Source organism: Puma concolor, chromosome C2 (genome assembly GCF_028749965.1).
Source record: "Puma concolor isolate L17-30 chromosome C2, mPumCon1.1.hap2, whole genome shotgun sequence".
Taxonomy (NCBI): Eukaryota; Metazoa; Chordata; class Mammalia; order Carnivora; family Felidae; genus Puma; species Puma concolor.
This window is the reverse complement of record NC_141675.1, coordinates 141279043-141304023: the sequence shown is the minus strand read 5'-3', so window position 1 is coordinate 141304023 and position 24981 is coordinate 141279043. Positions and strand designations below refer to the sequence as shown.

Sequence of the window (24981 nt, the reverse complement as noted above, 5' to 3'; positions counted from 1 at the left end):
AAAACTTTTAAGGGTTGCTTTTAGCTTTTAAGTCTTTGATCCACGTGGACTTTCTATTTGTTTATGGAATGAGGAGAATTTAATTTTCGGGTATATTTTAAGACTTGTTTCTTAATCACATGGGGTCAGCCCATCCTATTAGCAGATTCACCTGCAGCTCTACTGAAAAATCCAGGATAGCAAAGCTGTTCATGGCGGGCATCAGGACCAGACTTGTGGGTAAGTCACTGGGCTCGTAGATAAGCCTCAGAAACCAAAGAGCAAACTAGTGGTGTTACTTGGGTGAGTGAGTGATGTGACTTCTGTGGAGTCTTCTATGCTGTGGACATTGGCCAGTAGGAAACCAGGAACATTCACTGATTGAAAAAGGATATAATTGGCCTGGCCTCACAACTCGATATTAGTCTTGGGATCAAAACAAGCAAACAACAAGCAAATATGGGAGACCTAACACTGCCAAAGTATTTTTTTTGAAGAAAATATGGATAACCTAGAGGAGATTTGTTTCTGGATAATGTTTCCTCCCTGTAGCATCACAAATTTATTTAACACATACTATGATCTTCTTCATGTTCTTAAAAAACTGAACGTGGCAGAACGGAAAAAATCCTATTTTAAGGATTTAGTTGGGAAAAATAAAATTTATATTATTTCTCTGCGTCCTGGAAGAGAATAAAATAACATCAAGTTTAATAATTTGAGCAGAGATTCATTTCGTGTTTTCCCAAAAAGTAAAACAATTACACAGAATTTCATGGTAATTTTAATATTTATACAGTTGTTTTAAAAGAAAATAAAAGAAAACCTTAACCTATATACAGCACTTCTACTGATGATTTCTGAAGTAAAAGGATAATATCAAAATTAAAAAGTATATCCCAGAATCCAGTGTACTTTCTAAGATGAATGTCAATTTCAGTATTTGAAATAGAGATCGATCTTTGTAATAAAATTAAAAGTAAGTTAAAATAATTAGCTGGGACTATCCCACATGCATTCTAAATCCCCCAAGTAGTGTAGGTAATTTTTCTTATTCTTCCACAACACATGGCATTCTTTCTATGAATGACATCAGTTTGGAAATACCCTGTGGTTTTCTGAGTTATAAATGGATATCTCACTATGAATGCCTGATTATATTATGATTCATACTTTCACTTCTGTTTTTTTATACTATCATTTTGCAAAAGTGAAAATGAAACTGTTTCCTTGGCCAACAGTGTACAAAGGAGAAGAAAAATAAGGTTGAATGTAATGATTTACAGATATTTAGGGATTATAGTCTGAGAATATTGTGAAAATAACTTCTTAAGGAAAAAGCAATGTAGTTATGACAACAATTCTCTTAGAAAGTTATTCTGGGACTTAACGATGGACATTGCCAGAGCTCTGCTTTACATAAAAAATTTACTTATGATTTCTTTTGGCATCTATCTATCTATCTATCTATCTGTCTATCAGTCAATCATCTATCCATCCATCTATAATTCTTTTAAAACTTTTTTTTCCATGGAACTGGGTTATGAATCCTAGCCTTCTACCTGTAGAATTTGTTCTTTTAACCAGTACATTATAATAGAAAGATGATGATAGCTACCTAGCTACTTAGGTAGATGCTAAATAAGAAAGAAAGAAAGAAAGAAAGAAAGAAAGAAAGGGAAAGAAAGAGCACGGAAGGAAGGAAGGAAGGAAGGAAGGAAGGAGGGAAGGAAGGAAGGAAGGATCATATGGAAAGTTCCAACATGAATCCATGTTTTAAAGGCGTTAGTGATAATTAAAGTTTCCTTAGGGCAGGGTCACACCTGCTCACTGCTGTGTCAGCTTCTGGCACATAGCAACATTCGACAAATATTTGTTGAATAAATGAACACAACAGAATAAAAGTAAATTCTTGTACTTCATGGTTTTCTGTGGAAAACCACAAGAAAAAAAATGTCTTCTGAGGTCTCAGCATTCTAGTAACCATGAAGTATCAGGAATCTAATGAGATCCTTCTCTTACAAGGTCTTTAAAATATTAATGCTCCTGGGGCACCTGGGTGGCTTAGTCAGTTGAACATCTGACTCTTGATTGTGGCACAGGTCATAATATCATGGTTGTGAGATTGAGCCCCCTGTCGGGCTCTGTGCTCACAGCATGGAGCCTATTTAGGGTTCTCTCCCTCTCTCTCTCTCTCTGCCCCTCCCCTGCAAATAAATAAATAAACATTAAAAAAAAAAAAATACTAGTGCTCCTATCATGAGGTAGGAGATTGAAGGCTAGATGCCTCAATGCCATGTAATTCTTTAACATTATTTGTAGAGTGAGAATTTTGCTAGAGATTATAGTCCCTTTGTAATGATGAATGTGATTAAAAAAACCTTTCTATTAAATGTGATTACCTTCTTGGGCTGCGGGTTGCCATTTAGCAGTTCCTACCAAAGAATTATGTCTTATGGGTCAACATGTGTTTCCCTATAAATTAATTTAATTTCTCACCTTCAAATATTATGCCCAGACCAAATATTTTTTTTCTACCTATACTGCCTTGAAGCTTGTATTTCAAAGTTACCAACTCCTTTAGCTTAAGGCATTGAAGAATGATCTTAATATCACCTGTATTTGTTTGTTTGTTTGTTTATTTATTTATAAATATTTTATTTTAAAATAATCTCTATATGGTGGGGCTTGAACTTACAACCCCAAGATCAAGAGTCTCATGCTCTACTGGCTCAGCCAGCCAGGCACCCCACTGTCACCTGTGTTTAACTATCATTAACACCTTAAGATGGAATACTCTAACAGACCAGTTAGCTGGTCACTCTTTGGATTTCTGAGAAGTCAGAATATAGGAGGGATATCATTGTATAAGTGTAAGCAAGCTAAAAAAAAGTCCACAGTACAGCACATTTATGAGGATTGTTCACTAGGAAATATAAAAGTTACTCCTTCCAAATATTGTCTGTAGAACCCTAAAACACCATTTAAAAATATTAGAACATCTCATTGTCAGTTATACCAATAACCTGAGTTGAAAACTGAGAATGTGCTGAGAATAGCGTAATATTGATAAATTGGTTCTTGTTTTAAGACACTATGTTTTGTGATAACCAGCAGTAGACGGCCAGAATGGAATTGTTTGAAAGATTAAATGGATATTAACGAAAAGAAAGTCAAATGGTGAAATTCTTTTCGAAAACTTAAGGAAATTAAGAGCAGAAGCATGGAAGTCATCTTACAGAGACAGAAGAGTTTATAAACCATTAAAACTTGACTTGTAACTCGTTAAGTATTTTTAAAAGAAATAATGTGTTAAACAGAAAGGGGTTTGGTCAGCCTGGCATATGAAAGAATAAAACAAAGAATTCATGAAGTACACTTTGGCAGAGAATTCTAGTGCTATTTGTTCCCAAGTTTCTTCCTTTCTGATATAAACTGTTGAAGTTATAGCATTAGTTATTCTTTGCTTGGTGCCATTGAACATCTTGTTTAAATCAACCTCCACTTATTCTGAATTCATTTTCAGGAAGCAATATTTTGATTATAATTTGATCTCTGCGATCGCTTTACAAGGTAGGAATGCTTTGGGTAGAGGATGCCTTGGTAGTTGTATCTCTCATCAGAATTGATGTTTTCTCCCCCGTGAATTGTATAGAAGTCTCCCAAATCTGGTTACAGTTCCCCAGTTTGACCAAGTCTGGGACACTGGAAAGATTGAGTTTTCAAATAGGCGAGAATGAGCCGTCGAGTTTGGGCTGCAGTGGCTTCCACAAGGCTTCTGCCATTTGGGTGAGTCCTCCTGACCTCACTGCTTGTGGGCACAGTGCGGAAGAATACCTGGGAAAATGTGTGGCACAGAGTGGTGCACAAGAAACGTTAGTTTTCATCCCAAAGTGTTTTCTCTGACGGCTTATATAGGGAAGACGCAGAGCAGGGAGGAACAGGAGAGCAGTTTGCTGAAGGAATACTTGATTGACATATTAAGCTCTGATAGAAATCCCTCCTGTGATGGCATGTTGTGCCTTGTCAAGTATTCTGGCTAATTTTATGTGTCAACTTAACTGGACCATAGGGTGTCCAGACATTTGGCCAAACGCTATTCTGAGTGTATCTGTGGGAGTGTGTCTGGATGAGATTAACATTTGAATTGGTAGGCTGAATGAAGCAGATTGCCCTCCCCAGGGTGGGTGGGCCTCATATAATCAGTTGAAGGCCTTGGTAGAACAGAAGACTGAACTTCTCCTGCAGGAGAAAGAACTCCTTCTGGCTGACAGCCCTTGAGACGAACAACAGTATTTTATCGTTTCCGACTCTAACTGAAACATCAGCTCTCCTGTGTCTCTAGCCTGCTGGCTGAAGATCTCGGAACTCGTCAGCCTTCATAATCACATGAGCTGTTTCCTTGTACTAAATCTCTTTCTCTGTCTGTGTACATCTGATTGGTTCTGTTTCTTTGGAGAACACTGACTAAATAATTGGGCGTCTTATCAACTGGCGTAGTATCAGAAAATTTTACTTTTGCAAATGAATTAGGTCTTCTCATGTATTTACTGGCAGGGGAAAGATATTTCACCTAAACTAGATTTTCTGTGACTTGGTGTGAATGTGTTTCCTATTTTTTTTTTTCCTTTAATGAGGATACATCCCATCTCATTAACACTTGTCAAATTTATCCTCAGTAATGGAAAATTATATGCTGTAATGAACTTAAAAATTTGGTGTACTCTTATGTCAGAGATGCCTGTGGTATATCTCGCCCAGTTGGTTTTATTTGTGAGGCCGCTCCATTTCCTTTAGCTCAACCCGCTCTTCCCTCAAATCCCCAAACTCAAACCTGACTCATCTCCCCACTGAACCACCCACCACTGCGTCAACAGCTCCACAGCTTGCAAGTCCTGCCCAAGTGTTTTTAAGAGTGATGTATTAAAGGAAAATATACATCAACAAGTAGATATCCTCACCACAGCAACGTGAGACCATTCATTAATTCCACAAGCATTTTTTGAGCACCTGCCAAGGTATCAGACTGGAGAAACAAAGATGAAACAAACACCAACCTTTTCCTTAAAGAGGAAAGATCAGAAAACATATATGGAGGCTAAGAGGGAAAGACAGCACGTGAGGTTAACTGAACATCTATGCTTTACCAGGCAGGCACTCCATTAAGGGCTTTCCAATGGATCTTCACAGGGGCTGTTCAAGGTAGGTACTATTACCCTTCATTTATGTATGAGAACATCTAGGCCCAGAGAGGTCCTCCTGTGAGTTTAAAATTATAGCTAGCCTTCCCTGAGCCTCAGTGACAGGGTAGAGTTCAAGCCCACCTTTCTCTGCTTCACCTTGTTGCTTTGCTCTCAATCCACACTGTGTGATGTGATAGCCACTAGCTACGTGAGGCTATTGGACACTTGAAATGTGGCCAACCCAAACTGAGAAGTGCTGTAAGCGTAAAATACAAACCAGATTTCAAAGACTTAGTATGAAAAAGAATGCAAAATAACTCATTAATAGTTCTTGTATTTATTATGTGTAGAAATAGTATTTTGGATATAATGATGTATCAGTCACTGTTTTCCAGAGGAACAGAACCCATAGTATTTCTCTGCCTATGTATCTATCAACAAAGGCAGAGAGACGAGAGAGGAAGAGGTGGGAATTTATGCCATTGGCTTGTACACTTTTAGGAGCTGGCAAGTCTGAAATGTGCAGAGCAGGCTAGTGGGCTGAAGTGGAGGTAAGAGTTGATGTTGCAGTCTTGAGTCTGAAGTCAGCAGGGTAGACCAGGCAGGTTGGGAACAGGCAGAGTAAGGGACCAAATTGTTGCCCCACCTCTACCAATTCATACGTTGAAGCCCTAATTTTTAATGTGACCATATTTGAATAGATGTCCTGTAAGAGGTAATTAAAGTTAAATGAGGTCATAAGTGTGGGTTCCTAATCTAATATGACTGGTGTCCTCATAAGAAAAGTAAGAGGCACCAATGATACATGACTACAGAGAACCAGCCCTGTGAAGGCATAGTAGGCAGGTGGCCCTCGGCAAGCCAAGGAGACCTCAGGAGAAACCAAACTGCTGACCTTGATCTTAGACTTCCAGCTTCCAGAAATGTGAGAAATAAATTTCTATTGTTTAAGCCCCCCCCCCCCCCAAGTCTGTCATATTTTGTTATGACAGCCCTAGGAAACTAAATAAGCAGGATTTATATATTGCCATCTTGAGGTCGAATTCCTTTTTTGGGAAACCTTGGTCTTTTCTCTGAAGGCCTTAAACTGATTGGATAAGGCCCACCCACGGAATGGAGAGTAATCTGCTTTACTTAAAATCTGATTTAAATGTTAATCGGGTCTAAAAAATATTGTCACAGCAATATCTGGATTGGTGTTTGACCAAACGATTGGGCACCATAGCCTAGCCACAGTGACACATAAAATTAACCGTCACACTTGGGCTCAACAAAATATATTAGTAAAATCATTTCCACCTCTCACTTTTTTGCTTTTTAAAATGTGACTACTAGAAAATTTTATTAATTTATGTATTTATTTAAAAATGTTTATTTGTTTTTAAGAGAGAGAGACAGAGCACAAGCAGGGGAGGGGCAGAGAGAGAGGGAGACACAGAATCTGAAGCAGGCTCCAGGCTCTGAGCTGTCAGCACAGAGCCTGATGTGGAGCTTGACCTCACGAGCTGTGAGATCATGGCCTGAGCCAAAGTCAGACGCTTATACAACTGAGCCTTCCAGGCACCCCTCCTAGAAAATTTTAAATTGTATGTGTGGTTCACGTTTGTCACTAACATTAGATTTCTAATGAACAGTATTGCTCCTGACATTTATGAAAATAGATAACAAGTTTCCTAAAGGATACACGCACAGGGTACCATGGAGCATGGAAGAAGTACATTGACATCTGCTTGGGGCTGGTAAAGAAGGCTTTGTAGAGCTGGGTAGATGATTAAAGCACAAACTCGAGGGGCGCGTGGGTGGCGCAGTCGGTTAAGCGTCCGACTTCAGCCAGGTCACGATCTCGCGGTCCGTGAGTTCGAGCCCCGCATCAGGCTCTGGGCTGATGGCTCAGAGCCTGGAGCCTGTTTCCGATTCTGTGTCTCTCTCTCTCTCTCTCTGCCCCTCCCCCGTTCATGCTCTGTCTCTCTCTGTCCCAAAAATAAATAAAAAACGTTGAAAACAAAAAAAAAAAAAAAAGCACAAACTCGAGCTGGGTTGCCTGGATTTGAATCTCTGTTCTGCCACGTCACTGGATAGGTAGCCCAGAGCAAGATATTTACCCTTTCTGTGCTTTGTTTCCTTCATCTGTAAAATAAGGGTAGTAATTAAGTCTTGTGGACAGGGTTTTTATGAGGGGTAACTGATTTTATACATTTACGTATTAAAACAGTACGTGAGACAGTGAATCTCCACGAATATTAGTCAAAGAAGGTCATGCTTGAGCAGAATCAGGACAGATGAGGGGTTGGACAGAGCCTGAAGGGCTTATTGAAAAGGGATGAATTTCCAGTGAGGGGAACATCAAACCCTTTTCTTTGGGCTTCATTTACTGTTATATATGCTCGGCATATACTGGTACATATGCTCGGCAAGGTGCCTTTGGGTCCTCATTGTACCCTATCTCAGCAGTGCTCAGTTGTCCTGACCATGGCCTTCTTTTCAGAACATTGGATTTTTAGTATGATTGTCTCCTGGTTTTCTCCCACCTCCTTGGGTGCTTCACATTTGACTCCTTGGCACAGTCAGTCCTCTTCTGGGACAAGCTCAATCCTTCTCTCTCTCTCTCTCTCTTCATTCTATGCTTCCCCCCCAGAACATCCCATTCACACTCATGCATGGCCTTAGTTACCACAGATGTGACACATGACTCACAAGTTTGCATCTATAACCCAGACTTTTCCACTGAGCTCCAGATCTGAATACTCAAATGCCTACTTGTCTCAGAGTCATCTCATGTTCAACGTGTCCTAAAATGCATTCACCTGCCCCTCATCACATACCTGTTGTTCCTTTTCAGTGTTTCCAACTTGTATCTTACAAAGCCAGAGACTTATGAGTTATCCCTTATCCCACTGCTTTATTCTCCAAATTTAACCCAACAGCAAGACTTACCAGTTCTGTTCCACTTAATCCAAGGCAGCCATCATTTCTCATCTAGATCACTGGATTACATCCTTGCATCTTTTTTGACCGCCCACCCCTTCCATTTTTTTGTCCACACTGTAGCCAGGCTGGTATTTTTGAATTTTATACCTCATCATATAATTTCTCTTCTAAAAATAATCAATGGTTTCTCACGCTCATTGGCCAAAGTTAAAATCTCTGTGCACTACCATTCCAGCCCCATTTCACATCAGTCTTCCCTTCATTTAACCATTTAGATCTTGTCATTTCCTTGTTCCAGTCATGTGACTTCTGGCCATAGGACCTGTTCCCTCTGCCTGCACTCTCCAATCGTATTCTCAGAACATTATTCTCCTTCAGAAAATTTAACATTATTGAGATTTATTCATGTAATCTTTTGACTATTGTCTTTGTTTCCCACTAGATCATAAGCCTCAAGAAGTCTGAAAGGGACCGTGTCTTTCTTTTCTTCCTATTGTATCTCTACCCTAGCAAAGTGCTGGCACTCAGCAGAAGCTTGATAAATAAATGCATGGTCTCAATTAGTGCTCATATCAACTTTGCCTTCATGGTACTTTCATTCCTCAATTTATATGCACAGCCAGAGAAGTTCAGTTCATTGATCAACATGCCCAAGACTGCAAAACTGATAGGTGGAAGAATTTGGAAGTGAAACCAAGTTATACTGTTTTTACTCTTCCTTACTATATTTTAGAGCTCCTTGTTTCTTAAGCTTGGAGAATAACAGGAACCACATGACTACGTCCATCTCCCCCCCCCCCCCCCCACCTTTTTGTTGCTGGATTATACTGGGCATCTGGACTCTTAGTGATTGTACTTATTTCTGAACATGCATTTGTGTTTTGGAAAAATAACTTGATTAGCTTTTAATGAAATGTGATTAAGAAAAAATAACCCCAGATGGCCCCCGAACCAGGAACTCTGGATATTTTTGATTAAGTGGAAGAAAAATATAGACTCAGAAAATTGAGAATTATCTTCCTTGATGAATTAAAGGATTGTTCCAGATATACCAAAAAAGTAGGATTGGGAAAAGTTAGACGGTGTAATTCAAATATATAAATAACACATCAACAAAATTTTACCATCCGTATGCGTCATAATCAGGATGATTTGTCTGGTTATACTCATTATTCACTTGGACCACATAAAATTGCTGATATGTGACCATTTTTTTTTACCACAAAACAGCATTTTCTTATGGTTCATTTCCCTCATAAAGAGATATTTTTCTATCTCTCCTTTGTGTCCCAGGACACATTTCATTTCTCATGAACCCATTGAAAAGAGGCCAACTTTGATTGACTTTGCTGAAGTAGGACATTGATTCTCCCTTCTTCTCCATTACATGTCTGCATCCATTTTCCATCTGGAAGCCATGGGCCAGTTAGAAGGAATCTTCCATTTGATCAAGGGAAATGAGACCCCCATGTAATAAAAAGAATAGAGGAGCTCATGGAGATCCAAGAATCTACTGTAATTATAACTCTCTAAGAGAGAAAATGGCCTGAAGCAGTATCTTCCTACAAACTTTGATGTGACTCATGGCAATTACTCATGTTGAGTGGAAACAATGAATACAATGGATTGGACCAGAGATCAGGAGGTAGTATGTTAGAAAGGAGACCAGAAATCATGTTAACCAAGAGAGATGACTACATTTTCAGAATTTTTAGTTCCTAGTCTGTCTCTAAGAGACCCTGCTGTGCTTTATTTCTCACCTATGAATACCCATGAAAGTTTCCTTTTTGTAACTTTCTAATAAAACTCTTATTTGCCCTTGTGAAGGAAAACTTTTCCTCACCACCAAACAATCCCTGACCAAGACAAAATTAAATGGGATGATGTATGTGAGTTCTTTTCTTTTGTAAATTATAAAGACAAATATGAAGAGCAGCTATTCTTTCTTTCCCTTGTGAAACTTGGCTTTCAGAATGGAAATTTATTTCATGTTGGCCAATTAGATTGTGAAAAACCAAGCAGAAGAAGATGTTGCATCAATGAGGTATGAAATGCATGTTATTAAATGGGTTTTATCTTAGGACAATAAGCACAAATGCACAAGTAAACATCATTCATTTGCAATCCAGAGACTTTTAAAAGTCATTCAGCTGAATTTCTCCTCTTTCCTTCAGAAAGGATTAATTGAGCTCCTACTGTTTATGGACAAGCAAAGAGATCACCTCTGGCCACACTATAAAATTTAGTTGTACATGGGTGCCTGGGTGGCTCAGTCAGGAAAGTGTCCAACTCTTGGTTTCAGCTCAGGTCATGATCTATCCGTTTGTAGGTTCAAGCCCCGCATCAGGCTCCATGCTGGCTATGTGGAGTGCTTGTGCTTGGGATTCTCTCTCTGCCCCTCCCCCAGTTCACTGTTCACTATCTCTCTCTCTTTCTCAAAATAAATAAATAAACTTAAAAAAAATTTAGTTGTGGGTCGCCTGGGTGGCTCAGTTGGTTAAGCGTCCGCCTTCAGCTCAGGTCATGATCTCACCGTCTGTGAGTTTGAGCCCCACGTCAGGCTCTGTGCTGACAGCTCAGAGCCTGGAGCCTGCCTTGGATTCTGTGTCTCCCTCTCTCTCTGCCCCTCCCCTGCTCATGCTCTGTCTCTCTCTGTCTCAAAAATAAATGAAAACATTAAAAAAATTTAAAAAAATTTAGTTGTACAGCTATGAAATCAATTGGCCTAGACCTTAAGTCTCATTCCTTATGAAAATATTTCATCCCCGTGGCTGTGTGAACAAGTGTTTTTAGAAAAATTTTGTTGTTAAGTCATAGACAACATACTGCATTTACAAAATACATTTATTTTATTTATTTCACAAACTTTTTATTGACCTTCAGAGGGGGTTATTCAAACAAAGGCTGAGATGAACTTAAAGGATAAAGATCTGAAATCAAAAGAGTTGTCTTCCTTCCTTCTTCCTTCCTTCCTCCCTTCCTCCCTCCCTTACTTCCTTCTCTCTCTCTCTGCTTCTTTCTTTCTTTCTTTCTTTCTTTCTTTCTTTCTTTCTTTCTTTCTTTCTTTCTTTCTTTCTTTCTTTCCATTCGTCATATCTCTCTAATATCTTGACCTTCCTTATCTATGGATAAGGAGATCAGGTTGACCTACATGATTTTTCAGTTATTTAGAGCAGATATCTTCATCTTTTTTTTTTTTTTTTTTTTAATTTTTTTTTTTTCAACGTTTATTTATTTTTGCGACAGAGAGAGACAGAGCATGAACGGGGGAGGGGCAGAGAGAGAAGGAGACACAGAATCGGAAACAGGCTCCAGGCTCTGAGCCATCAGCCCAGAGCCTGACGCGGGGCTCGAACTCACGGAGCGCGAGATCGTGACCTGGCTGAAGTCGGACGCTTAACCGACTGCGCCACCCAGGCGCCCCTATCTTCATCTTTTTAATGTGTTATCCCTGGTACCAGATGTCAGTGGGGGGTATAGAGCCATTTTTTTTTTTTATTGTATGAAATTTATTGTCAAATTAGTTTCCATACAACACCCAGTGCTCATCCCAAAAGATGCCCTCCTCAATGCCCACCACCCACCCTCCCCTCCCTCCCACCCCCCATCAACCCTCAGTTTGTTCTCAGTTTTTAAGAGTCTCTTATGCTTTGGCTCTAGAGCCATTTTGGAACTTTCTAGTTTCAAATGTTGGGCCACCTCTCCCGAGCATCCAGGTGGGGAGGCTTAGAGTTGTACAAATGGATCTGGAACTCTGCAGAGAGGCCCAAGTTGAACATGTGCTTTGGAACTTATTGGCATCAAGGTAGTAATTCAAGTCATTAGAGAGGATGAGATTTTTAAGGGATAGGATGAAGAAAGAGAAAAAAGAGGATGGGTAGTAGAAACTCCAATATTCAAAGGATGGGTAGAGGAAGAGGAGCCTGTGAAAAGTAAAAAGAAGGAAAACCCAGGAGGTCAAAAGTAATCCAGGGCTGACTATAATCCATAAAACAAAAGCACATTAGAAATTCCAAAAGGGGTATTTGGGGAACAATTTCAAATTCTACAGAGAAGTGAGAAAAGATTGAAAAGCATCATTTGAATTTAGCAACAGAGGGATGATTGAAGTAACATTTCTGTTCACTTTAATGAAAACTCTCGTTCATCACTCTCTTCCCTGGGATAGGGTTTAGTGTGGTTAGAGATGGCTAGAGAAAGAGGGGCTAGCTTAGGGTTGCACACCATTCCACTATCTGCAAAGAGGGAGCATGGTAGAAAGGAATTTCTTTTGGCTTCCTGAAGTAAAATTACTGAAATCAACTTTATGTATTCTATTTGTGCACCCCACTCACGGACATCAAGGAATTGCTCCTTGGAAGGAGACTGTCACAGGAATAAGGGTTTCTCCTTTTCCACCTTCAGAGCCTCCCTGTGTATAATCTATATAGCAAATGCTCTATGGAGAAACTGTATTTTCAGCCTCAGAAGTTGTGCAGGCCCAAATTATATGAATGTGTAGATTAGTTTTAAGAATATAAAGCCTACCAAAAAAACAAAAAACAAAAAAGAAAAGAAACAGACTATAACTTCTACCAATCATGCTGAGTGAGACTGTGCTTTTATAGCTTCTGACACTGGGCAATGAATCAGAAATAATAGCTTTTAATGGTTGAGCTTTAAGTCAGATAAGTGTGTGTTTGGACACTGCCTCATATATTCTGGGTGATCTTGTGCAGGTTACTTAATTTATTTTAGTTCCCATTTCCTCGTAGGTGAAGTGAGAATGATAATATCTACCTCTTAAGATTTTTTAAGTATTTAAAAGATAATAAACATTGAGCATTTAAGAGAGTGCTTTGCACATGACACTCCTCAATAAGTGTTAAACCACTATTATTTCTATTCTAGTTAACTTTTCTTCTCTGCCTGGGACCCATCCCGGATTGAGGCTTTTCAGACATTGCTCCCCAACCTCCGTAGGGTCCTCAACCTACTTTCTTTTCCTTCCTTCCTTCCTTCCTTCCTTCCTTCCTTCCTTCCTTCCTTCCTTCTATCCTTCCTTCTTTCTTTACACACTTTTTTTCTTGACATTGGTTATACTTAGAGGCCAACTACTTTAAACCAACTTTTTTCTTTGGATCCTGATGCCTATTGAATACATTTTAAATTTATTTTCTTCCTTTTCATTACCAACTCTTCAACACAGTCTACACTCACCTTATCTTTTCCATGATCTGTTTTGTTTGTAAACTTTGAAAGGGAATTTTAGCCTCCTGACTCTGCTTATGGGAAGGTCATAAGCAGTGACCTGTTTCCAGTGAAAATCAATGACCTTTTAAATTATCACCCTCTGGAGTTATTCAGCTGCATATGATTCTGTTGAGAATCCTTTCTTTGAAAAATCTCTTCCCTTTCTTTTCTGTGTCACCACAACATCCTCACTCTTTTCTTCTTTTCCCTCCCACATCCTGGTCATCGGAATTTCTCAAGAATTACACGTTAGCCTTCTCTTCTTTTTGATACACTAATTTCTCCAGACTTTGATCTGCTCAGAGTTTATATTATAACCTTGATGATGAAAAACATCAAGTCTACACTTGTGCTCTGAGTTTTTAACTTGTGTTCCACCTTCATATTTCCTAACATTTAGAACCACTGCTATCTTCGCATCCTTCAGCAGGTAAGCTCAACTGTCACGCCTCTTTGGGGCTCTGCTACTTTCCAGCCAATAAAGATCTCTCCCTTTTCTATGTTTCTTTTAGGCTGTCCCATTCAGATTAGGATCTGTCTTAACTCTGTGAAAACCGCTATTATACATAGCTTACATGTACTCAGAGGGCAGTACTCAGATTGATATTTCTTGTGTCAAACTTAAGTACTTGTTAATTACTGCTTCTACTTTTTACAAATGTCAGTGTGGCAGATCAAACATGAAACACAGGTAAACCTCAGAAAAGAAATTGTTTTACATCTAGAGTGGTCTAATACTTATTTAGGAATTTGTGTTTGTTGTCAGGCTAAGTTTATTTAATAATATTAAAAGGCATAATTAGAATATGAGATTTAAGTGTATTAAATATTGAGGATCATATAAAACAAACACACCAAACAAATATGTTTCCTCTTTTTAAAAATTATTTGGCACTAGAATTTAATGTCATATGTTTCTACATAACCCTGGTTAGGAAATGAGTAGGGATTTTTTTTTTTTTTCTGGAACATTAAAATGGGATATTTAGCAAACATTTTCTGACTCACAATTTGGAGACTGCAATTAATTCTCAATATAATTACTTTAATTAAAATCCACTACAATCTGGTTTGTGTAGTTAATTAAAAAAAATCCAAGGGTGGCAAGTCTTATGTTGAAAAAATAATTTGTTTTGTGTGGTATTGAGCAAAGTTTTCCTCAACTTTCATGTTTTTTATTTGAAAAGATCCAAACTAAATCTCAAATAAGCATAGATTTAGTAAAATAAAAATAAACAAGACAACCTCCTCGATACAAATCCATGCAAAAAGGAAGCGATTTTTTATTGATTTGAACAAAAGGACTATTTCTCGTATTTCTAACTAGTATACCTATGCCAATCTCAGAAAGTACATAGACTTGCTTATGTATTGTCTGGTTGAAAAATGACTAAGATTCTATTCTGCACAAGGCCATTTGGAAAGCCTCTTGGTGGTGGTCAAATAATAAATATGATACTATTTGGGGCTATATGGTAGAATACTGAAAGCTCAATTTGAATTCTTTTTAGCAGCTGAGTCACTGCAGGGCTTAGCAAGTGACTTTTATTTTTGCGCCTCAGTTTTTCTTGATCACAATTCAAAGGGAGAATTTCGATCAGAAAATATCCTAAGTTGCTTAGTAATGAGAAAAAGTTGAAGTCGGAGAAAGGGAAAAATAAAAATACTAATAAAGTCTTGTGGGAATTTTGCAAGCTAAGAGATGAAGGCCAAAGGTGGGTAAATTAACAACATTGACAAGTAGACAACATCAGTATTTTATGGGAGTCTGTCCAAAAGAAACGTGCCTCCGGGATGGCCTGTTTCTGGCACCAGGTGCCCGTTTATTTGATGTGTTGCTGCTGTGCCTTCATTTATTCACTCCCTTTATTCTATCAAACAGATTGTATTAAATAGGACCTATGGGATAGAGTGCTAGTGATTGGTGCCACCAGTAACGTGCGTGCTGATGTGACCGAATGTGACCTTGCTAAATTCTTCTCTTTCATCCTCACCCAGGCCTTATTTCAAGATGCGAGGCATTTGCAGGAATCACAAGATGTGGGTTAATATTTTAGGGATTGTGGGATCCATGGAGTTTGCAGTTCTGGGAAAACGTGCTTCTGGTTTTTGAACCCATCATCCTATTTCTTTCTTTCTTTCTTTTTTTTCTTTTCTCTCTCTTTTTTTTTTTAACTTTTTAAAACGTTTATCTATTTTTGAGGGAGAGAGAGCCAGAGTGAGAATGGGGTAGTGGCAGAGAGGGAGACACAGAATCCGAAGCAGCCTCCAGGCTCCGAGCTGTCGGCACAGAGCCCGATGCGGGGCTCGGACCCACCAGCCGTGAGATCGTGACCTGAGCGGAAGTCGGACGCCCAACCGACTGAGGCACCCAGGCGTGCCCCCATCGTCCTATTTCTCTTGTTGCCTTTATGCTACTGGAAAGAGCAAGGAATTCAAGACTAAGAGGCAAAACTTGGAGAGTCTGAAACTTATTTTAAATAACTTTGGCTCCTGGAGAAGGAGATGGCCAGTGGGAGCTCCACTTGTGCATGGTGAGGGCAGTCTGCGGCCAAGATTATGCTTAACGGTTTTGTGATTTATGTTTAGGTGGCAGCTGAGACTTAGAAGATGGGAGGCCCAAAAGAAAATGGACGCAACCTTCTTTTAATATTTTCCCTCGCTTTCATGAATCCCCTGTGTTCGCCCCTTACAGTTCATGGGGTAATCTTCAAACAACTGCAGAAAGAATGGGTTTGTAGGTAGGTCCATTCTTTTTAAGAAGAGATTTTTTTATTCCAGTTGTACTTTCCTTGTATCCTGTCTGCTTTCTCTCTTTCTCTCTCTCTCTTTTATTGTTACACTCTGTGTACCTTCAAAGATCTATTCCTTTTATTTAAAAAAAAAAATGTAAAAGCTTTAGAGGTTTGTAAATCAGCACAGAAATGAACAATAGGTTGGTTTCTCCTTTTATAGTTAGGTTTATGAGAATGTAGAAGAAAATGACTTGGTTGGAAATAGATTGATTCCATGAAGCTAGGATAGGAAGGGCAAAGGAAAAGAGAATTTCTATGGCATTTTCATATGACACATGAATTCCATAGGGATTTGTCAGGGTGAAGGATATTTTCTACATAGGGAGGACACTGACTGCTATGTAACTGATAACCTCCTAGGTCGTGTCCCTCCCTCTCTAGGCTTCTCTGACCCAGTGTAAGTTACAATCAGAGGGGAATTTCCTTATTTGAGGTCTTCTCACTTCAGTGACTTTCTAAGTAGAAATGAGAGAACCCAGAAAAGTTTTGAAAAAAGTTTTAGTTCTTCCTGGCAATTACATGTTCCTCCCACCCCCACCCCCACCCTGTATGTCATTTGGACATGAGGAACTTTATTACCTTAGGAACAAATATGGAATGGTTTTCTTGCAAAGTGAACTTGATTTGGGGGTCAACAACTGGAGAATATTCCCTTTTTTCTCCAGTGGCTTCACAATAAAATGTATGCTCAATATAACTGAGGACAAAGACTAGAAATGTTTCTTTTTAGTCATGTGTGAATGTTTGTATAAGTACAGTGAAGATAAAATTTGAGTAGTTGAGAATATAAAGGCAACACACTCTCCAATTTTCTTAACACTTAAAAATGTGCATACTATGGACAGATATCTAGGAATTTGCTTCAAATTTCCACTGGCTATGTTATGTAGAAACAGATACCATCATATTCCTTTTCTAAAAAGTGAAAAAGAGAAGTAACAAAGAATAAATGTTTCATGGGCCATTGATTATAGGACTCAATATGATTATGTGTAGTGTGTGGGTGTGTAAGAGTGAATGAGACAGAGAGGGAGAAAGAAAGACGAGAGAGAGAGAGAGAGAGAGAGAGAGAGAGAGAGAGAGAGAAAGGGAAAGATAGAAGAGAAAAAAGAGGTGTTTGGTGGGATTAGGATATTTCTTATAATAATTTAAAAAATTCTACAGCTATGTTTAACACATGAATAAACTCTAGTCACAAACTTTTAACTCAGTTTATTCTTTAGATTTGATTTTTGTGTTTTCCTTCATCTAGCTGGCAAGATGATCACTCTGTTGCTAAAAAGGATTCAGTAAAATTAAGGTAATTATTTGTAATAATATCAGATCAATGAATTCGACCAGAATCATCCTCTGAAAGGTTTTAAAGTGGTCTAAATTAAATCTATTCAAAAATTTTGCCATAAAATAATGAAAAGCAGACTAGTTAAAGGGACAGTACCAAGATAGACACATTTAAAATTTGAAACCATTCTCTTCATATTGAAATATCTATTAATACTCTTATTTTCATACAAGAAAATCAATTTCCCAGAGTAATTCTTTTTCTAACTTTTAGAGAATTTTAAAATTTATTAAAATTTATTATTATTAAATTTTATTAAATTTATTAAATTTTAAATTTATTTTGAGGGAGAGAGAGAGAGAACACAAGTGGGGAAGGGGCAGAGAGAGGGCGCGAGAGAATCCCAAACAGGCTTTGTACCACCAGTGCAGAGCCCAATGTGGGGCTTGAACTCACAAATCATGAGTGCATGACCTGAACCAAAGTCAGACACTACTGACTGAGCCACCCAGGTGCTCCTGCTTTTCTAATTTTTAAAGTGTTAGCTATTAGGTCATGAAACTGACCTCATTTCTGATGCCGGTAGGTATGTGACATGTTAATAAACTCAGACATTGCTTTTCTTCTTCTCTAGTTTAACTCTTGAATTAAAAATTTGTTTCATACTGATTGCTGATCGATGCCAGCATGCTCCTATGCCAAGTATGAATTTTGAGGTTTTTTCACTGTAATTTAATATAAATAGCCTGTTTACCTGTGAGTTCCTTGATGTTTGGGATTATTATGTAGCACAATGTTTGGTCCATAGGAGATACTCAGTAAGTGTTTGTGGAAAGAATAAAAATTTCAAACTGACTATTCTAGATGGATCAGCTAGCTTTAATTTGCTCCCTAAAAGTAGACTGCTTTCCTAAACTTATATACTATTTTGTAACTTTCTACTGTAAGTCATAACCAAACCCAGGCCTCTTAAGTATAGATGTACCTGAACTGATCTATCACTAATTCTACAAAAATGATTGAAAAATTTGTCCAAGGATTATTCCTTTGGATAAGTACATCACATATTAGTTGGTATTCAAATTAAATAGTAATCTACACATAAAAATTAAACTTAACAAAGTATGCCAAATTAAAAGTGAAAACCAAATATCTAACCTTACTACACATGACTGTTGCTGAATTGAGAATTGAGACAAGCTACTGTGCTGTCCATGTATTTGCCAAGGTCAGGTTCAATTAACAGCCAACACCACGGAGCAGTGCACAAAAGTGCTGGTTAGAAGGACGTGCCCACCACCCACCCCATAAAACACTTGTAGGCAGTAAGAACTCCAGACACATATTAGTGAAGAGACTCTTACTAACTTATACAGGAGCACTGAACCCCCGAATTTCCCTCTATATCTATACAGAGATGATGTTTGTGATGCAGAGAGCCTTAATATCCATAAATATCCAAATAACTCCAACAGACCATTTATTTATTTAAATTTTATTTAAATCCAAGTTGGTTAACATATAGTGTAATAATGGTTTCAGGAGTAGAATTTAGTGATTCATCACTTACATACAACACCCGGTGCTCATCCCAACAAGTGCCCTCCTTAATGCCCATCGCCCATTTAGCCCATTTGCCTACCCAACACCCCTCCAGCAACCCTCAGTTTGTTTTATAGAGCATTTGAATCTTATACTTTCTAGATTTTGAAAATGAACAACTTTTCCTGCAACATTATCTACTCTTTCAGGGAAGGTAAATAATCAAATGTCTTAAAGATACAGTGCTAAGTATGCCTCCTGATTTTCTTGTTTGCCCTTAATTGATGAGCCTGTGCCTCGTCTACTACAGACCTCTCTGAGTCTCCTTATAGATTATAGGATTTAAGGAGTTATAAATATCACTCATTCACTCATTCTTTAAATAATTCACCAACTATTGGGAGTTTCAATAGGTTTGTACTGGGGGTAGAGAAGTAAAAAAAAAAAAAACACCAAACTGGAAAACAAAGCAGCCAAAATAAAAAATAAATAAAGCCAGAAGTAACTTGTCTTCATAGGATGAACATGAAAAAGTTCGTATACATAAAGATATTGTTATGAAGGAAAAGCTTAATGCACTATTATCAGATGTAAAGGTTGGAAGGACCAAATAAGAAACACAGAAGTACACAGCATGCTGGGGTGTGTGTGTGTGTGTGTGTGTGTGTGTGTGTGTGTGTGTGTCCCAGCTATTGCATGCACCTACAATGCCCCCTTCACTGTCCACTGTCCCACTCCCGGCGGGGCTAAGGAAACCATTGCTGCCTTCTCCGTACCTTCTGTGACCTTGTTTGTAGTTCTTCAGTTGTCTTTACCATGTGATTAGAAATGATCTCTTTGGAGCACCTAGTTGGTTCAGTCAGTGGAAAAGCTTTACTTTTGGGGGGACAGGGAACTGAAGTTCACTCTTGGGCTGTCAGTAGCAAGGTTGTGGCGGGAGCTGGAAAGGACACGGCATGTCCTAGGGTGGCCTGCTTTGGGCATGGAGTGTGGCAGCGGCTCTTGGTAGCCTGCATTTTTTCCTCTTAGCCCACCTCTGATTTCAGCCCAGCTTTGAGTGACATGCCCTGGGAGTCCAGACTCATCTGCTGGCAGGTGTGTCTTGTTTTCCTGGGAACGGGAAATACAGAGAAATACAGACGGGGTAGCAGGGATACCTGTCCCTGGGAGCAACCCTTCACCAAGACTCAAATCAAGACACCAGCATAAGTAGCAGAGGTCACTAAGCACTAAGTGGCTGGCGCTTTTCTGCTCCAGATTTCCACATAATACCCAACACAATTTCTCTACAAGCAGACACACACTTCCCTTATTTGTAATTAAGTCCAGCCATAGACAACTTCACCGATACTTTTTGTTTTAGAACATCTATCTTCTAATTGCTGTGTAAGATTTATAGCATTTTAATATTTGTCTTATTGGGTGTCAGGGAACCCTGGATAGGAAACATGTACAAACCCAGGTAATAGCTCAAGGGATAAGCTTGCCCAGCTCTACTTGGAAACCTTTATAATGACCAACGGTAGATGCTATGAGTTGCAAGATTTAAAGAATCCTCAGGAAGAAGAATGTATGAGCTGAGCATTCCCAAAACCTTCAGCCTTCTGGGGTTACTCTGTCCTTTCAAATACAAATTCAATAACTGAACCCTTCCTGCACAAAGGCACTAAATGATGCAGTCAGTCTAATACCTTGTCTCTTATTTCCCTGGGTAGGGAGTGGAGGAGAATGCGTACAAGATGCTCTCAGCTCATATATCCTCCCATTGGCTGTTCCTGTCTCCCTTTAATTCGCTCCGTATCTGCCATCCTGCTGTACCTGTCTCCTGCCCACACCAATGCATTCTAAGCCACAGTCACCTGTCCTCTATTCCTCTTTTGTAGCACCAGCCCAGACCTGTTACAGAGAACTTTACATGAAGGCTTGGTGAAAGTGGCAAGGAATTACAGCACAAATCAGTAAACAACCTAAGTTCGAGTAAGTGAATAACCTTATCTCAGGTTCATCGGCCATTTCTGCTCATATTTTCTTTTGGGCCACTGGCCTGCTGCCATTTTTGTGGGTCCATTCTCTCACTCTAGGGTCTTTCCCCCCCTCATCTTTCTCCTAGTTCCAAATTCACCTCCCACCCATTTCAAAGAAAACCTTTTCAAAATAGACATTATAACTACATGGAAAATGTACTGATAATTCGTTCAATGGAAGAATTTAGCTTCTGTTTTTCAACCTCCTTATTCCAGTCTGCCCCAGACTTTGCCTTTTGAAGTCCCAATATATCCTCTCAAACAAAATGCCAGTTTGCAATGCAATACATATTTAGCAATCCAAGAATTGTTAGAAATTTTGAAAATCACAGCTTTCCTTTAACTGCTTAAAGATCAAATTCTTAGGTGGTTTCAAGGTCAAAGCATTACTCATAGCTCTGTGACCAGGGGCTTTTGTTAAAGGAAGCAGGACAGGAGTAGACTTCGTTACCCTTCCCTTTGTGAATAGAAAATCCAAGGGTCAGAATTTATGCTATCTGCCCCTCCTCATGGCCAAATCCAGCTCCAAATGCCTAATATGGGCTGTGGTCCCATTGAGAGACCTATACTGTAGCTCTAGAGGATGTCTCAGGTTCACATCATGGGGAAGGACCAGAAGTAAGAGAGATAGAAAAGAAGATTTTACAACTTCTGCCAAAATATATATCTTTGAATTGGGCTTGGGATGCTACATTGACTGCCTTCTAGTGCTGCATCATGAAGCCAAAATTGTTTTCCCAAAATTCAGTAAGCCAGACTCTAGTTTCTAAGGATGGGTGAGGTAGGGAGAGCAGAGAGCTGTTGGTGCTAACTTAATGGTGTTATTCATTTCTTCATGTTCTTTTTCTGAGTACATTTCCAGTCCCATTCTCTTTCTCGCTCCTTTCTGGGACTCCAATGACACGTAAGTTGGATATTTTGTTATAGTTCCACAGGTCCCTGAGGCGTCTCCCCTCTTCTTCCCCTGCCCCAGTCCTTCTGTTTTCTGTTTTCAGACTGGAAAATTTCCATTGTTCTGTCTTCAACTTCATTGATTCTTCACTCTATCCTTTCCATTCTGCTATTGAGACCATCCATTAAGTTTTTTGTTTGTTTTTGTATTATATTTTTCAATGCTAAAATTTCCATTCGATTCTTCTTTATATTTTCTTTGCTGAGACTTTCTATTTTTTTTATTTATTTCAGTCATGTGTATAATTGTTTGCTGGAGCATGTTTGTTGGATTGCTGCTTTAAAATCATTGTCAGACATTTATTTATTTATTTATTTATTTATTTATTTATTTATTTATTTTAGAGAGAGAGTGTGAGCGAGGCAGAGGGGCAGAGGGAGAGAGAGAGAGAATCCCAAGTAGGCCATGCTCAGCACAGAGCTCAACATGGGGCCAGATCTCATGACCCTGGGATCATGACCCGAGCCAAAATCAAGAGTTGGTTGCTCAACTCACTGAGCCACCCAGACACCTCCATTGTCAAGTATTCCTAACCTCTGTGTCATCTGGGTGTTGGTGTTTGTTGGTTACGTTTTCTGATTCGTGCTGAGATTTTCCTGGTTCCTGATAGGCTGAGTGGTTTTTGATGAAAATATAGATGTCTGGATCTTATGTAAAACCTCTGTGATAGTTGGCCTTCCCTGACTCAGATCTGGTAGGTGAAGAAGGGCACTGCCTCGTGACTGCCAGGAGGGGTGGAAATCCACGTTTCTCACTGACAGCTGGAGAAGAGGTGATCCTCATTATTGCTGGGTGTAGGTGTGGGTGGAAGGTCAGGCTTCTTGCTAGGTCTCTGCTGATACTACTCTGGCTTGGAGGCGGGCGGGAGTGCCTTGTTACTGCTCCTCACATGGCCTCCACCAACACCGTGGGGCTGAAGAGGTCCTTCTTACACTAGGCAGTGATCAAAGTTTTGATTTTTTTCTAGGCCACCTCTGACACCGCCCAGTGGGGTGAGGGAGGGGCAGGGATGGAAATCTAGCCTCCCCCAGTGACACTAACGGGATGGAGTTGGGTGGCGGATGGGACCTGGCATAGTGAAGAGCCCCGTCGTCATTTGGGTCTCCTTTGATACCAGTCTAGTGGAAGGGTTGGGGCACTTCATTATAGCCTGGCAAAGGTGGAAGGCTGTGTACCCTACTTGGACTTTGCTGGTAAGAGTACGGTTGGGGGGGGCACAGTTTTCTCTGTGGTATTTAGCTGGATTAGGATGCTTATTTTACATAAATTTTCTGTCTAGCTGTGATGTTCCTTTGGATAATGGGAGCAGGTTTACTGTAGTTTTTTTTTTTTTTTTTTTTGGTAGCTATTGGTGTTTCTGAATTCCTGGCTTATCCAGAAAGCAGTCTGGAATACCTGAAGCAAAGAAAACACAAAACCCCAAACCCAAAAACCTAGAGAACTTACCACTGTGTCTTTCCATGGTTCTCAAAATCTCTAGCCAGACCTTTTTGTTCTCTGTAGCTTTAAGGATCTTCTTACATTGGTTTTATGTATAATGTCTCTGTTTGTTTGTTTGTTTGTTTGTTTATGCTCTAGTTAGCATAAGGAAACTTATGCTGGGGAAACTACTCCAGCTCCATTTTTCCAGAAGTAGAAATATCTCCGATGTCAAGATAGAGTAACTTTGAGGTTTTAGAGGCTCAGTGGGCTCTCCTGAGACTCTCATTTGTGGTTATCTGTTTTGGTCTTAATGCTGAACCACTCCGAGCAGTATCTGGCTGTGTAAGAGGTGTGCCTCCTCCTGCCCAGACACTACCATGTTCCAAACCCAATACCCGGCTCCATCCTGATATCCTTATGTACGTATCTTCTCATGTGCTTCTACTAGGTCCTTCCCAGTGTCTAGTCTACGTCTGTACTCTGTTGAGAAACTGAATAAAAATTCTCTGTAGGATGGAGAACGAATACTAAGAGGGATAAAAATAATCTCAATTATGCTATAATTTGACATGTTCTAATATTTGTTCAAGTCAAATATAAATTTATCATTTAGTGATTTTGTTTTTAAATGGGCGTATTTGAATTGCCCAAAACAACTGTTTTCCCGAGAGAAAAAAGTTTCATTCTCTTTGTAAGGAAACTGTTGTATGTGTGTTATATTGCTGAATAGTAGAGAAAGACTAAATAATATTGGAAATAATCGTGTAAATGAAAAAAATCTCCACTTAAATACTGTCGCTGTCTTGTTAGAGAATTACTTGCATAATTATTTTTAATTCCAAATGCCTCCATATTTGCCATCTGTTTTTTCCTGGCATTGAGAGTCAAGAAAGATGAGGCAGAAAGTACGTGAAATAAAATGGTTCCTAATGAAGAAAGTGTGTTTAACCTTAGAACCCTAATATCAAACCCTAATATCAATTAAACTAATATTATGGCTTCATGATTTTCTTTCTAAAATAATTCCCCCCTCTGAAATGTCTTAGACAAGCTACTTCTTGCTACCAGCCATGTCTCAAGGGATGTGTACTGACTGGAAATTTTGAGCTTCTATAAAAGTGTTTATTAAATTTTTGAATAATTGTATTAAATACCAACAATAAGCAATCATCATTTTCATGTTGTTGAGCAATTGCTCCTTGTTGAACCACAAACTTGGGATACAGAATTCAGAATAAAGGGCAAAGTACAAGAAGTTCTTTGCATGGGTAATGTATTCATAGATACTAAGAAACAAATAAACCAACCAATCAACCAAACAAACCTCAACTAAAAATGAATTGAACATGAAAATAGCATTAGAACAAGTTTAAAATACCTGGGGGAAAAATAAATCATAACAACAGTGTGTATTAAACACAATTTTTTTGAAGAGTTTATGTCCACCTTTTCTCTGCTTTATGCAACTTTCCCCCCTTTAAACTTAGAATGGTTTAAGGGGAAGAGGGTTGTTATATCATTTTATTTTTCTTTCAGTTACAAAGGAAACATGAGAGTGTGGAAATGTCTTCAGGACTCATATCCTCCAACTATCTGTCCAGTGAGGAAATCCCTTCTAAGGATCATGTCTGTCTAAACTATA

At 39.0% G+C, this 24981-nt stretch overlaps 1 long non-coding RNA gene across 1 annotated transcript in view; it reads left to right on the top strand.

Annotated features, from left to right (window-relative positions):
• Positions 1 to 21056, top strand: part of LOC147577556 (uncharacterized) — a 53322-nt gene extending 32266 nt beyond the window's left edge. The window contains exon 4 of the long non-coding RNA XR_015255860.1: positions 20825 to 21056. This is a non-coding gene — a long non-coding RNA (uncharacterized LOC147577556). The remainder of the gene's footprint in view (positions 1 to 20824) is intronic.
• Positions 21057 to 24981: the final 3925 nt, after the last annotated feature.